Below are 12,191 nucleotides of genomic sequence, written 5' to 3' on the forward strand. Positions count from 1 at the left end.
GGAAGACAATTCTTCTCAAGAAGACCAACCCATCCAGAGAAGGGAAGTGGTCAGAAACTTTGGCTCAAAGGCACTATGCAAAGGCAAGTGTAGGGAGGCTGAAAGAAGAGGGTGAGTCACTCTCATTTACTATTCAGATTAGTATATCAGTCTTTTGGAGACCAAAAGTTATTTTAGTGGGAAGGCGTGATCCAAAAATGGATCCTGGATAAACCTCTAATTCTAAAAGACTTCATGTAAATCAGAGGAAAATGAAAGTCAGAGGCTGCTCTCAGAAATAGTCTCATTGCAGGGATCCCTCCATTCTGAATCCAAAATGGGTGAAAACGGACTACAGATGGGAAAGCTATCATAAAATGAAGCTACCATTTTTCAAAGGAAAAAGAGGCAAAATCCCTTGAATAATCGGTCTAAAAACCCTCTAAGTATTCCAAATCTTCCAAAAGGGAAAAACAAGCACAAAAGGAGGACCTTTAGAAATATCGGATTACACTATCGGGTCTTGAAAACCTGAGAAAACAGCGAAAAATTAGCTTATCGGAGGTCGAAGGAACAGTGAACAGGGACCATCAGATCTGGCCGATCAACAATCCATATCCGATCAGCATATCGCATCGGTGGTGACAGGCGGATTCGCAATCGCAATCAGCGTTGGCATAAACCATATGATATGGGAAGGTCGTGGGCTTATGCGATATGCGATTGCGACAAGTTGCATTGCAATATTGCGTCGGCACATTACAGTGGAGCGGGGTCGATATGTCATATATTATATCTGCGATGCGATGGTCGAACCCGATGCGGAGATAAGCCAAATTTAATATATTTTGAAATCCATTCGAAAGGCATTTCAAATGCATTTTCGTATATTTTGCTATTAAACGAAAATACAAAGAGGAAGCGATATGCAATGTAAACCAGACCCGAAAGGGTTCCGAAATGAAAATGTATAACATTTGAAATCCGCCAAAGCCATGTTTGTGTTATTTTCACCGTTTCAATGTATTTTAAAATACAAAGGGGAAACCATGGAGCAAGCCAATTGCGATATGCGATAGCAATTCCCAAGCAAACCCGATGGCGCTGTAAATCACAGTTATGAATGTTTCGAGTCCGGATGAACAATGTTCTGCGGATTTTTCCATGTATTGCAGAATTCTCTGTGTAAACATAGAGCGACCATTTTTGAAGGATTCAAAGTGCCAATTGCCCCTTTCGTTACCAAATAGGTGGAATTCATCCCTGAGGGCATTTAGCAATGATTGCTAACACCCAGAGACAGGATTTGAATGAACTGTGCAGGAAGACAGAGAGCCTAAAAGGGAAAAACAACAGACAGCACAATTTGGCTTAAAAGTGATAGAACAACAGATAACAGGGGTTGTTGGGTTGTGGATGGTTGTTGTTTTTAATCCTTGAGGGGTTTTTTGCGGAAGCAGAATCTAGTGAGGAAGCCAAGGCGAAAAGAGGCAGTGCAAAAGCCAAAGGGACAGCGCCGAAGCCAAGGGAGTCACTTGGAGTTCAAGTGAAAAGCCCAAAGAGAGTTGTAAACAGCTAGAGGACCAAGAATCCAGAGCTGAAGAGCCAGAGAGCTAGAGCCAGAGCTAAGAGCCAAAGTCAGAGCCAAGAGCCCGAACCAGAGCCAAAGAGCCAGAGTTAGAGCCAAGAGCCAGAACCAAGAGCCAAAGAGCCAGAGCCAAGAGCCAAGAGCCAAGAGCTAGAGCTTCCAGAGCCATAAGGGATAAGATGGTGTCTGAACCCACTATTTATGTGTAGAACAGCAGGAGTTGAGCCAAAGAGCTTGTAAAAAGACTTACACCATAATCCCAGAGAGCCTAGTTGAATTGACTAGAGCTCACGGAGATGTAGCCCAAGAGTTGTGGGTGAACTCCTAATTAATTTGTTGTCTTATGTGTTTGTTTTTACTGTTGCATTATTCACTGTTATATGCATTAATATATCAATATCAGCACATTAATTTACAACACATAATTAGTTTAAAACAAATACAAGCATACACCCATATTTTCAAACATTTCTTAATTCTGCATTGGTTAATCATTAAGACTTGGTAAAATTCAATATTTTTAAGTGGGAGAGGTTCTTGTAAGCTAGACAAGAAGCCTAAGAGCCCCATTTTCAGATCAGTCCTCCAACATCGCGACCGATACCAAGTTCTACTTCAATCCAGGCACATACATCTCATCATTCAAGGTGAGAGGAGCTCCATTCTCCCTCTGAAAAACAACCGTGCCCACTCCTGAAACACTATACCTTTCATCGTCGCCCATCTTTGTGCGCATCTTGAGGTATTTCTTGTCCAAGGCATTGAATAAATTTTTATCGGGGTCATGTGGAATGAGGCTCCACTGTTAAGATACCAGACACAACCCATCATCGATGACACCATGCATGTGATGAGGGTAAAGTCCATGTCGAACTGAGAGGCTAATGCCTCACCTTTCGATCCTTCTGAGGATCCCTTCTTGGACTTCTTCGATGGGAAATTAATCACATAATGTCCCATCTTATGACAATTAAAGCATCTTACTTTAGACATGTCACCCTTCTTCCCTCCATAAGAAGAATTCGATTTGAAATGGGAAGCCTTCCCCTTCCCTTTCCTTGCCTTACTTGCTAAGGCTAGATTTTCTTCATCATCATTCTTGGATGAAGAACCATCTCATATGCTTTTCCTGATCTCCTCCTGCATAAGATCCGACCAATTTCTCCCTTCCATTCATAGAGTCCTAGTAGTTGTTCCAACTCTTTGGAAGGCCAAGGAGAGCGAAGCTCACCATATCATCATCAGCAGTAGTTATTCCCACACTGCCAAGCTCATCTCTGTAGGTGGTGAGCTTGTTCAGATATGTGGAAATAGTATTTCCCTTCTCCATCTTGATTCTTCGAAGCTTATCCTTGAGCTCCAATTTCCTCTAGTCGCTACTGTTCTAGTAGAGATCCTTCAGTGTCTTCCACATTGAAAATGGAGTATCCTTCCCATGGAGACTCGAGACAATATGGTCTCGAACTCCCTCAAGGATGATCCATCTCGCCTTCCCCACACACTTCTTCCACTCAGCCAACTCTTGTGCATTAGTTGACGTTGGCTTTAGGATTTCTTGATCAATGAATTCCTTCAAGCCATTGTCTTCTAATACAGCCTCCATTCTATCTTTCCATGCTATGTAATTTGAGTTACCTTCCAAGGCATACTCCAGTCTCAAGCCATAGAACGCCATTGGCCAACCTTGAAGTATGATATGAATTCGATTTTCACCTGCAATCCCAAACTTCAAACTTCGAATTCTCTTCTCAGTATACTGTTCACAGCTCTGATACCATGTAGAAAATTTGTGATAGGTTAACCCAATAATGCAATATAAATTAAAGCAGAATATTATAACCTACTTCTACTATCAATTTGCATAAGCTTAAAGATCAAGCTGAACAATATAACCAGAAGAAGAAGAATCAATGGCACGATACACGTGAAAATACTTTGGGGAAAGTCTCAGATAAAAACCCAACACTATTGTATTACCATAAATGGTGGAAATACATAGGAATTATACAAAGCCTTAGCTCTCACAGCTAGCCATCTCTCAGTACAATCCTCATAGATGCTCACAGGAAATCTTGGCTTCTCTCCATCCTTCCTCTCTGCCCTCCAAGCTCCTATTTCCATGCACTATTCCTTGTGGATGATTAGCCTATTACCAAGTGGAAAAACAAACCTTCAAAACTATGCAACCCTCAAGGATGAATCCTTGACTACATGCATGAGTTTTCTCCATGAGAAAACACATGCAACTGATAGTACACTGTCCTTGAACATTAATCTCAACTAGGTCTTTCTCATAATAGACATGCATGAGTTTCTGATGAGGGAATCTTCAGTTAACTGGAGTAGCACTAGTTGAGTACATTAATGCATCAACTGACTGTTAACTCACTATTAGTTCCTCAAACAGTTTGGAACTAATTTAACTAGACTTAACTCAGTAAACTGAGTTAACTAATTACAACTCAAATATAACTCAATCTTATCTCCTTAATTTAAGGGATAACTCTTGCATGACTTTAGAAAGACTTCTAACTTGAATTTCTCCAACTAATTAATTTAAAATAAATTAATTAATTAATTCCAAGTAGCTGTTAAGACTAAATTCGATTTTAATTCACAATTTAATTCAAGGACAAATTAAATTGGAATATTCTTGTTGCCATATTTCAACATTGGCATCAGTCTCATTTAATATAGATTCATGCATGAAATTAAAGATTTACATAGGTAAAAATTTACAAAAACATTAAAAAAAATTACATCATAAAATCGCAAAAATATATGTATATATATATATATATATATATATATATATCGAATCCATTCTTTTACATCTAAAAATTCCTAGAACTTAGGTTTTTTAGGTACAAAATGGCTCTACTAAGCCTCGCTATAACACCTGCTAGCTACACCAAGCTACTGCTAAAGAGTCTATAGCTCATGAAAACTTATAATAGCTCTAGCTATCCTCCGAAGAGGAACCAAAAACCGCTCAGGCACATCGACAGTGTGTCGTTGCATATGAGCGACAATCTCCCTCATGGGAAGAGGAGGAATGCCCAAGTTCAGGCCTTTGAGGTTCCTCAGGTTCTCGCGGAGACTCTGTGCATCATCTCCATCTTCAGCAGCTACTTCTCCCACACCAACTCCAGGTAGTCAATCCCCCTGCCTCTATTGGCGGGGCATGCCTGTAGGTCGCACTAGTGCCACATCTGTGTCAAGCAAACACTTCATGTCAGTACTTTTTCACCCATAAAAACAAAAAACATTACACAACTATTCAAAAGATAAAAAATTCTTTAAGTACTGTAAAAAAACCTTCTTACCTTGAGGCCCCCAAGGTGTGTTAGGTGGCAGCATCAAGTCTGGATCTCTTGTAAATTCCATGCCTTCATAGGCATAGTCATCAATCATCAGGATTTAGCTGCTAAGCAACTCGAAGAATCCAGTACGAGGATCTAGTGAAGCCCATCGCCCTTGCCTTGGCTCCCTGTGATCAACCTAACCCACACTCATCCATGGCCTCATCACAGGCACTCTCTCAAGAAATAAAGACACAATGAGAGTACCATAACCAAATTTCATTTGGGTACAAGCCTTGCAAGCTATCAAAAATGCCTTCAGTTGATGAAGAACTATCTCACACCAGTTGAATATTTGAGGACTCTTGGACCTCGACAAGCGTACGATCATCCACAAAATGGCCCTCATGGACCTTGACCTGATCCACTCAATGGGGACCCTATTTCTCACTAAACCATTGTCAGGCCTACAGTGAGTTTGGACCAACTTAAGGGTGGACTGTTGATCTATCCTACCCCCGGTCAAGATTTCTCGTGTGCCTCTGCATGACAAACCCATCAGAAAATACATATCATCTCTATTGACTGAGAGCTCATGATCCCTGATCTGGAACACCCCTTGGTGTTCATCCCACCATTTGATTATCCAACTTAGAATTTTTTCTAGACCCTGATGAGCACCAGTATTGCAACAAGAATGTTGCAACTCTTGGGGCTACCAACTTTACTTTATCAACCCGGGGTTTGTACAAACTTGGAGGTGATAGTGATGTATACACAAGTAGATGTGATGGGTCCGCTCTTTGTCACTACTAAGCCAGTGATATACCACTTATGGTTTTTCAAACCAAACTTCTATTGATTCAGAAGAAGCTTGATTACCAATGAGAAAAAAATGGAAATTTGCACTAAAGGAAATCTTGTCTACTGTAGTAAGGAAAAGATTGAAATCAAATGCTAGACACACCATTCATATAACTAATTGCTAAGAGGATTTGCTTCAAAAGAATGCTAAGTTAACATATGTCCAATCCTATTGTCCTAGGCATGAAATTTGAAACGTCCAAACATTCTACTATTGTGCATGTAGATGAACAAAATAACTCTTTTTTCCTTTTTGTCTTTTTGTTTGTGAAAATGTGAATGCTAACTTCTCTTGGTGGTGTGGCAGGTGGATTAGGGATGATGGTGAATGGTCAGATGTCTTGGGAGGCAAGTAGGGGTCTTCTCCTATCTTCCTAGGGGACTTTTCCACAATTCAGCCTCAAAAAAGGCCGCTACAAGTCAACCTACAGGATGTCCTAATGTGTCCTACAGCATGTCCTAATGCTCCTACAGGATCCCCTGTATTCCTATAAGATACAACCAAGAGCAAGAGGAGGGATTTGGAAGGTGATGTAAGGCTTAGGGAAGGTGAATGGTGGGTGAAATGAGGCAAGGGAGTGCCTAGGACTCCTTCATATCGCAAAACAAAGTTGTGATATGGTTGATTTGCTCAACAAGCTTGAAGAAGTATTCTTATGGAATAATGAATTTGGTGAGGGATTTAGTGAAAGAAAGTTATAACCATGGATGGATCAGGTTAGGATGGGGTTTCTGGTCATGAAATCTCTTTGTAATATTGAAACTCCTACACTGCATCAATCACTGACATTTTATCCATCAATCATGTTAAACAAGAAAGCTTTTCAATTAACAAAGGAAAAACGGAATTTTATTATCTACTTGCCTATGCATGGGAAATCTTGCAGAACAATGTGAAACCTTTATGAGATATAATGCAAGTTTGAAGACATCAGAAATGGAAATTAAATCCTATTCTTGAAAACTAGTAAAATGCTAGCCTAAGTAACAGAGAACCCTAAATTCCATGAGAAATCAGAATTATGTATTTTTGGGGTTGCATAGGAGTTATTTCCTCAAACCATGGTCCCTGAAGCAAGGAGTGAGGCTAAATCCACCCACTAACAACTTTTGGATATTCCTTTACCTTCCTAAGCTACTTCTACAACAATGCACAAATGGAAGCAAACTAATCAAATCCACAACTGCTTGCAATGAAATAATGCTAAAGAAAATTCAATCATTAATATATGAAATCAACTAAGAATACAAATACAAGAAGAGGAGCCTTTTCCTCTAGGGTTTGGCCCTAACCCAAGAGCTTCAACCCTTTGATTCAACTCAGTGCTGGATCAAAGAAATTCTCATTCTCATTATCAAATCAAAAAATTACATAACAATGTCTTCCACAAGTCTTGAACTCGAAAAATGCTTAGTTATTTTACATCAAAAATTCGAATCATAATGAGGCTTTAGGCCTCCTTATTATGCAACTGAAGTCTCCAACGACATCCTTAAATCTATGGAGGCTCAACTCCAAACTCAAGATGATATGGCTCTTTAACTATCATTGGCTCGGTTGCCTTTTGATCTTCATGACTTGGCTTCTTGCAACTCCGAGCTAGTGTGATTTGATGGAGGAATATTTGAATGAGTGAGGAGTAAATGAGGAGGATCTATCTCCTACAATCTTTCCTCCTTGTCTCATTCAAGTTTCTTCCCTTAATTAGCCAAAATTTTGATGATTTTCTCTCAAAAACTTGCAACGAATGCACATTATTCCACTAGGCATAATATCTAACTTTTACTCATCTTATTAAGCAAAATATAGTCAAAATATGTAAGAAATTATGAGAAGAGTCGATTTAATAAGTTAGGAGGTGTATTAAGGTCCATATAGTTACCCAATGATGAGGCTCATCATCACCTCCCTTATGAAATTGTTGCTCATCCTCTGAGCAACTCAATCTATATCCATGTCTTTCATTGCTCTAGTGGCCTCCCTGACATGCCATGCTTCTAATGTAGTTTCCTCTTCCTGTGCATAGAATCCTTCCTTCCTCTCTATCTCCTCCCACTGCTTTCTTTCTTCTTCTTCCTTCCTTCCTTCCAACATTCCTAAGAGCAGTGGTGGACTAAGTCTCAAGCCAATCCAATTGACTCTGAGTCTTTGGAGAGCTTGTTTATACATGGGTGTTCTGTTTAGTGCCTCTCTCAATCCCTGAGGAGAATGGTACTCTCTTATTTTCAAGTTGTATGGCAAAGTGTTCCATCTCCTTTGGAAAGCTTGCATGATTTCATCCCCTAACAACCTGAACATGTCCTCAAAGTGTGTGATTGCTTTCTCTTGGGTAGAAAGGTACCTAGGTGCAAGGTTAGGGTCATCTTCAATCAGGTTGTGGGTGTTGATGATAGCCATTGGATTTGATTGCTCATCTCTTATCATGAGGAGTTATGTCTCCTCTCTTGCCATTATTTTCTTCAACATTGTAGCTCTTGCCTCCTCATGATTCATCCATGATGCCAAGGCCATCAATTGCAAGTCCCATAGTTTGGAATTAGGGTCCCAAACATTCTGATCTATCAAGGCCAAGTTATGTAGGTAAAACTCAAACATTTTAGCTCTATCCTCCAAGGTGCTTTGATCACAGAGATCAATGAATTGTCTATAATATTGGAAGGACATAGTGCCTCTCTATGCTAAAGTTTTGATTTGGAACTACAACCATTGTTCCTTAAGATACAATGCATAGGAATTTGTTGGCATCCTACATTGGATTGCCTCTAAGGATAGACTGGCCATGGATGCCAACTTACTTTCTCTTTCTTGTAGTTGTCCCTTTAACCATGCTTGCTATGCTTCCAACTAAGCTTTCATAATTGCCTCTCTGTCCCTTAGGCTACTCAGTTCTCTTCCCATCTCCTTTACTTTCTCCTCCATGTGGCCTATATCCTCCATACTTTAGATTTGTCAATTTGCATCCACTTATGTGTTATTTACCTTTCTTTCTCTAGCTCAAATAATAATAGAAAATTTATGTGGAATGACCCTACCTCCTTCAATGAACCTGTAGTAAGTTTCAAGGTTGGGTTGAGGACTAGGTTCTCTCAGTTCTAGATCCTCCTTCTTTGTTTCTTGCTTCATGATCCCTTCTTGGTCCATTTTTTGAGTTTCCTGTAGGTTTAGCAGAGTTTCCTATAGGATGGCCTCTGCTTCCTGTAGGTCCTTTGGTGTCTCCTATAGGGTACATTTTCCTTTGGAAGAGGTAGACCTAGTGACAGGCCTCCTAATATAAGTGATGGGAGATTTGGGAGAGGCTTGTCCTAATGATTCTCCTCCTTGATTTTTCACAAGAGGAGCTACCTTTTCCTGCTACTTTGGGGAGTCTTCAATGACAATAGGAACTTTGGTGGGTGTTTGAGGTTTTTCTTGCCTGGTCCTTGTACTTTTTATTGTCCTAAAGTACAATGGAGTTTGTCTATGTCTCTTCCCTTTTTTCTTGATAGGGGTACTTAGGGCAATGAGGGCAGCTTCTGCCTCTTTCTTAGTGGGTTCTGGAGATACCCTTAGTGATTCCTCCCCTTCTTTGCCTTTGCATTGTAGACCTCTATTCCTCCTTGTATTTTGTTTCCTCTTTTCCATTTTCCTTCTCATCCTTGTCTTTCTCTTCTTTTTCTCCCTCCAGTTCCTCACTCTGTTCATCAGTTTCTTCCTTTGCATCTTCTTTTGTCTCTTCATCACCTTCCTCATCCTTTTCCTCTTCATCCCTCTCTATTTCTTCTTCATCCCTTTCACTGGCAATGGATCTTTTGTCATATTTAAGGGCTTTTATGTCTCCCTCTGTCTGCATGTCTCTGCAAGTTGTCCATGTAATAGGGAGTCTTAGGTTTTGGAGGGCATATTCTAGGATAAGTTTAATTAACCCATGATGGGCTAGCTATTGATGTTTTCCTTCCTGCACCTTAATGCTCATATCTATCACTGATTGAAGAAGAAAGTAGAATATTCCTAGTCTGTTTTGAGGAGGTGTGTCTACTCCAAACCTTAGCTCTTGGAGAAGCCTGAAATGGTACCCATATACCACACTATAACTACCTTCACATGATATATAATTAATGAGGTGGTAGCTAATTTCATTCCAAGGATATGGAAAGCTTGCTCTTCTGACCCCATTTTTGTCTTCCATTTCCTCCTCTCCTTCCCAAAAGAATTTCTTCTTTGTAATTTGGTTGTTACCCTTATCTTCCTTTCTCTAAGGAAACCCTAAAGGAAGTGTGGTGATTCTGCCTATGACTTCAGGGATGAGTTCTATAGAGAGGCCTTTCACCACAGCAATTGCATGGGTACAATTCCACCACAACAGTTGCATGAAAATTCTGTGTACAATTCCCCTAAACCGCAATCTCTTTAACAAAATAGAAGGCTTTTTTATATTTTTTTTACTAGGAAAATATGGGAAGGTATAGCTCCTACCTCCTTGTCACTGCCTGATGAATCCAACCTTTGGTTTTTCCCTTCTAAAGTGCTCTCTACCAATCCTGTAGATAACTGTTATGTATCCTGTAGGATCTCTTGTAGGATCTTGTAGGTGCTCCTGTGCTGAAAAAACTACTCATTGTCTTTCCTATAGACTACTTCAAGGGCCGAGAGCAATCTTGCTTCAATGTAGCCTCGAGATTGTGAATGCCTCCTATGCATGGGAATCAGTGTTTTATTTCCTCATATGGGTGATTTGAGTGGGATGGTGTGCTGGCAACCGAGGTACGAGTTCCCATTTTTGGACTGTTGGTCCCACTACCACATCATCATTCTCCTTACCTCATAATCAACTCCCACTTCGGGCATCTGTAACTTAACCACTTTTGACCTCATCTCTTCTTTCTCCTGATTTGACTGTTGCCACATGTGTAATGAACTAACTGCGTTGTCCTCGTTGATTGACCGAAGGTGACCGAGTTAACTGGCCACCTTTTTCTTATAAAACCAACTCTTTCACAAATCTACATTTTTTATCATATTATGCTAATGAGAGAGTTGAAGCGAGATAACATACCTGTGGTAAGATGCCTTGATGCTGCTTGTTGGAGAGTGAAGTCCTTGTTGTGTATTTGTTGCATGTGTTTTTCTCTTCTTCTTTTTTAATGTCCTCCTTTGATGTTTTTCCTTTAATTTGTAGGTACTGGATGGTAATGTTGATGATCCTGTTGTTGCTACTAAGATCTATAGGAGCTTCTTTGACATTTGGATCTCCATGCTGAAGCTGACTGCAACCTGTGATTTTTTTGTTTTGTGGGATAGGCTACTACAGGATTTCCTACAGGATGTCCTGTAGCTACCTCTCCCCCAAACTTTTATTCATTCATTCACTTATGTAGCATGAGGATGGTTGTCACGGATAGAGAAGGGGTCTAGGGATTGGTAAATGAGAGGTATAGCCTTCAGGTGTTGTCCCCTTGTTCTCTGTCTTTATCCTCTTTTATTTGTTTTTTTTCTCTAAAAACTAAAAATAAATAAAAACTAAAAACTGACTTATCAGATGAATGCAGGGGTAATCATGGTGGAGAGACATGGTGATGAGGTGGTGAAGTAATTTTGTCTTTTTGACACCAGTAGGTCATCCCCTTTCTCTAGGGTCACTTTCCTTGGGATTCCCAAGCCACTGTAATTCCTACAAGATCATCCTATAGGTTTTTAGGGAATCCTGTAGGTTTACAGGGAATCCGATAGAAAACATAGAACCCTTGCAAACCGATCTAGATGAGTCCATAAATGGAGGGAATGATGGGATGATGAAGGATATGGAATGGAGGAATGAAAACATGAACTGTATAGGTCCTTTTGATCCTCTCTTATTGCTCTGATCCTCCTCCTACTGACCTACAAACAACATTTTCAAAGTTTTTTTTTCTCTCTTTTTTTTTATTTTTTTTATTTTTTTTGAAAACAACTAGTTTGCCTCCAAGAGGTTTCCATCCTAGCTACTTGTCCTAGGTGCCTCAAAAGAGGTTTTCACCCATAGATCTTTAAATCTCTTTTTTGTTTTGTTTTGACACCATTAAGCTGCCTCAAGAGGTTTTCAACCCAACAGTGGGACTCAGGTGCCTCATGGAGGTTTTCACCTGAGTCTCCTTATTTTTTCTCTTTTTTCTTTTTTTTTCTTTTTTTCTCTTTTTTCATTTCTTTTTTCAGTGACTTGTTGGGGTAGAAGCTGAAACTTGCTCCACCACCATCACTATCTTTTTGATTCCATTAATGAATTCTTTCTTTGACAAGGGCTTCTTGTAGGCCTTCAATCTGTGCCCAGTGACAACTAAAGGAATAGCCTTTGCATCAATGGTTCTTATCTGCACTGAACCATTATCATGACATTTATCTATGACATAAGGCCCTAACCATCTAGTCCTTAACTTGCCTTTAAAATCCTTGTATCTGGAATCATACAACAAATCCCAATCACCTTCTTGAAATTGTTTTTCCT

Source organism: Pinus tabuliformis, chromosome 2_1 (genome assembly GCF_031772625.1).
Source record: "Pinus tabuliformis cultivar Carrire ecotype Pingquan chromosome 2_1, CPIR1, whole genome shotgun sequence".
Lineage (NCBI taxonomy): Eukaryota > Viridiplantae > Streptophyta > Pinopsida > Pinales > Pinaceae > Pinus > Pinus tabuliformis.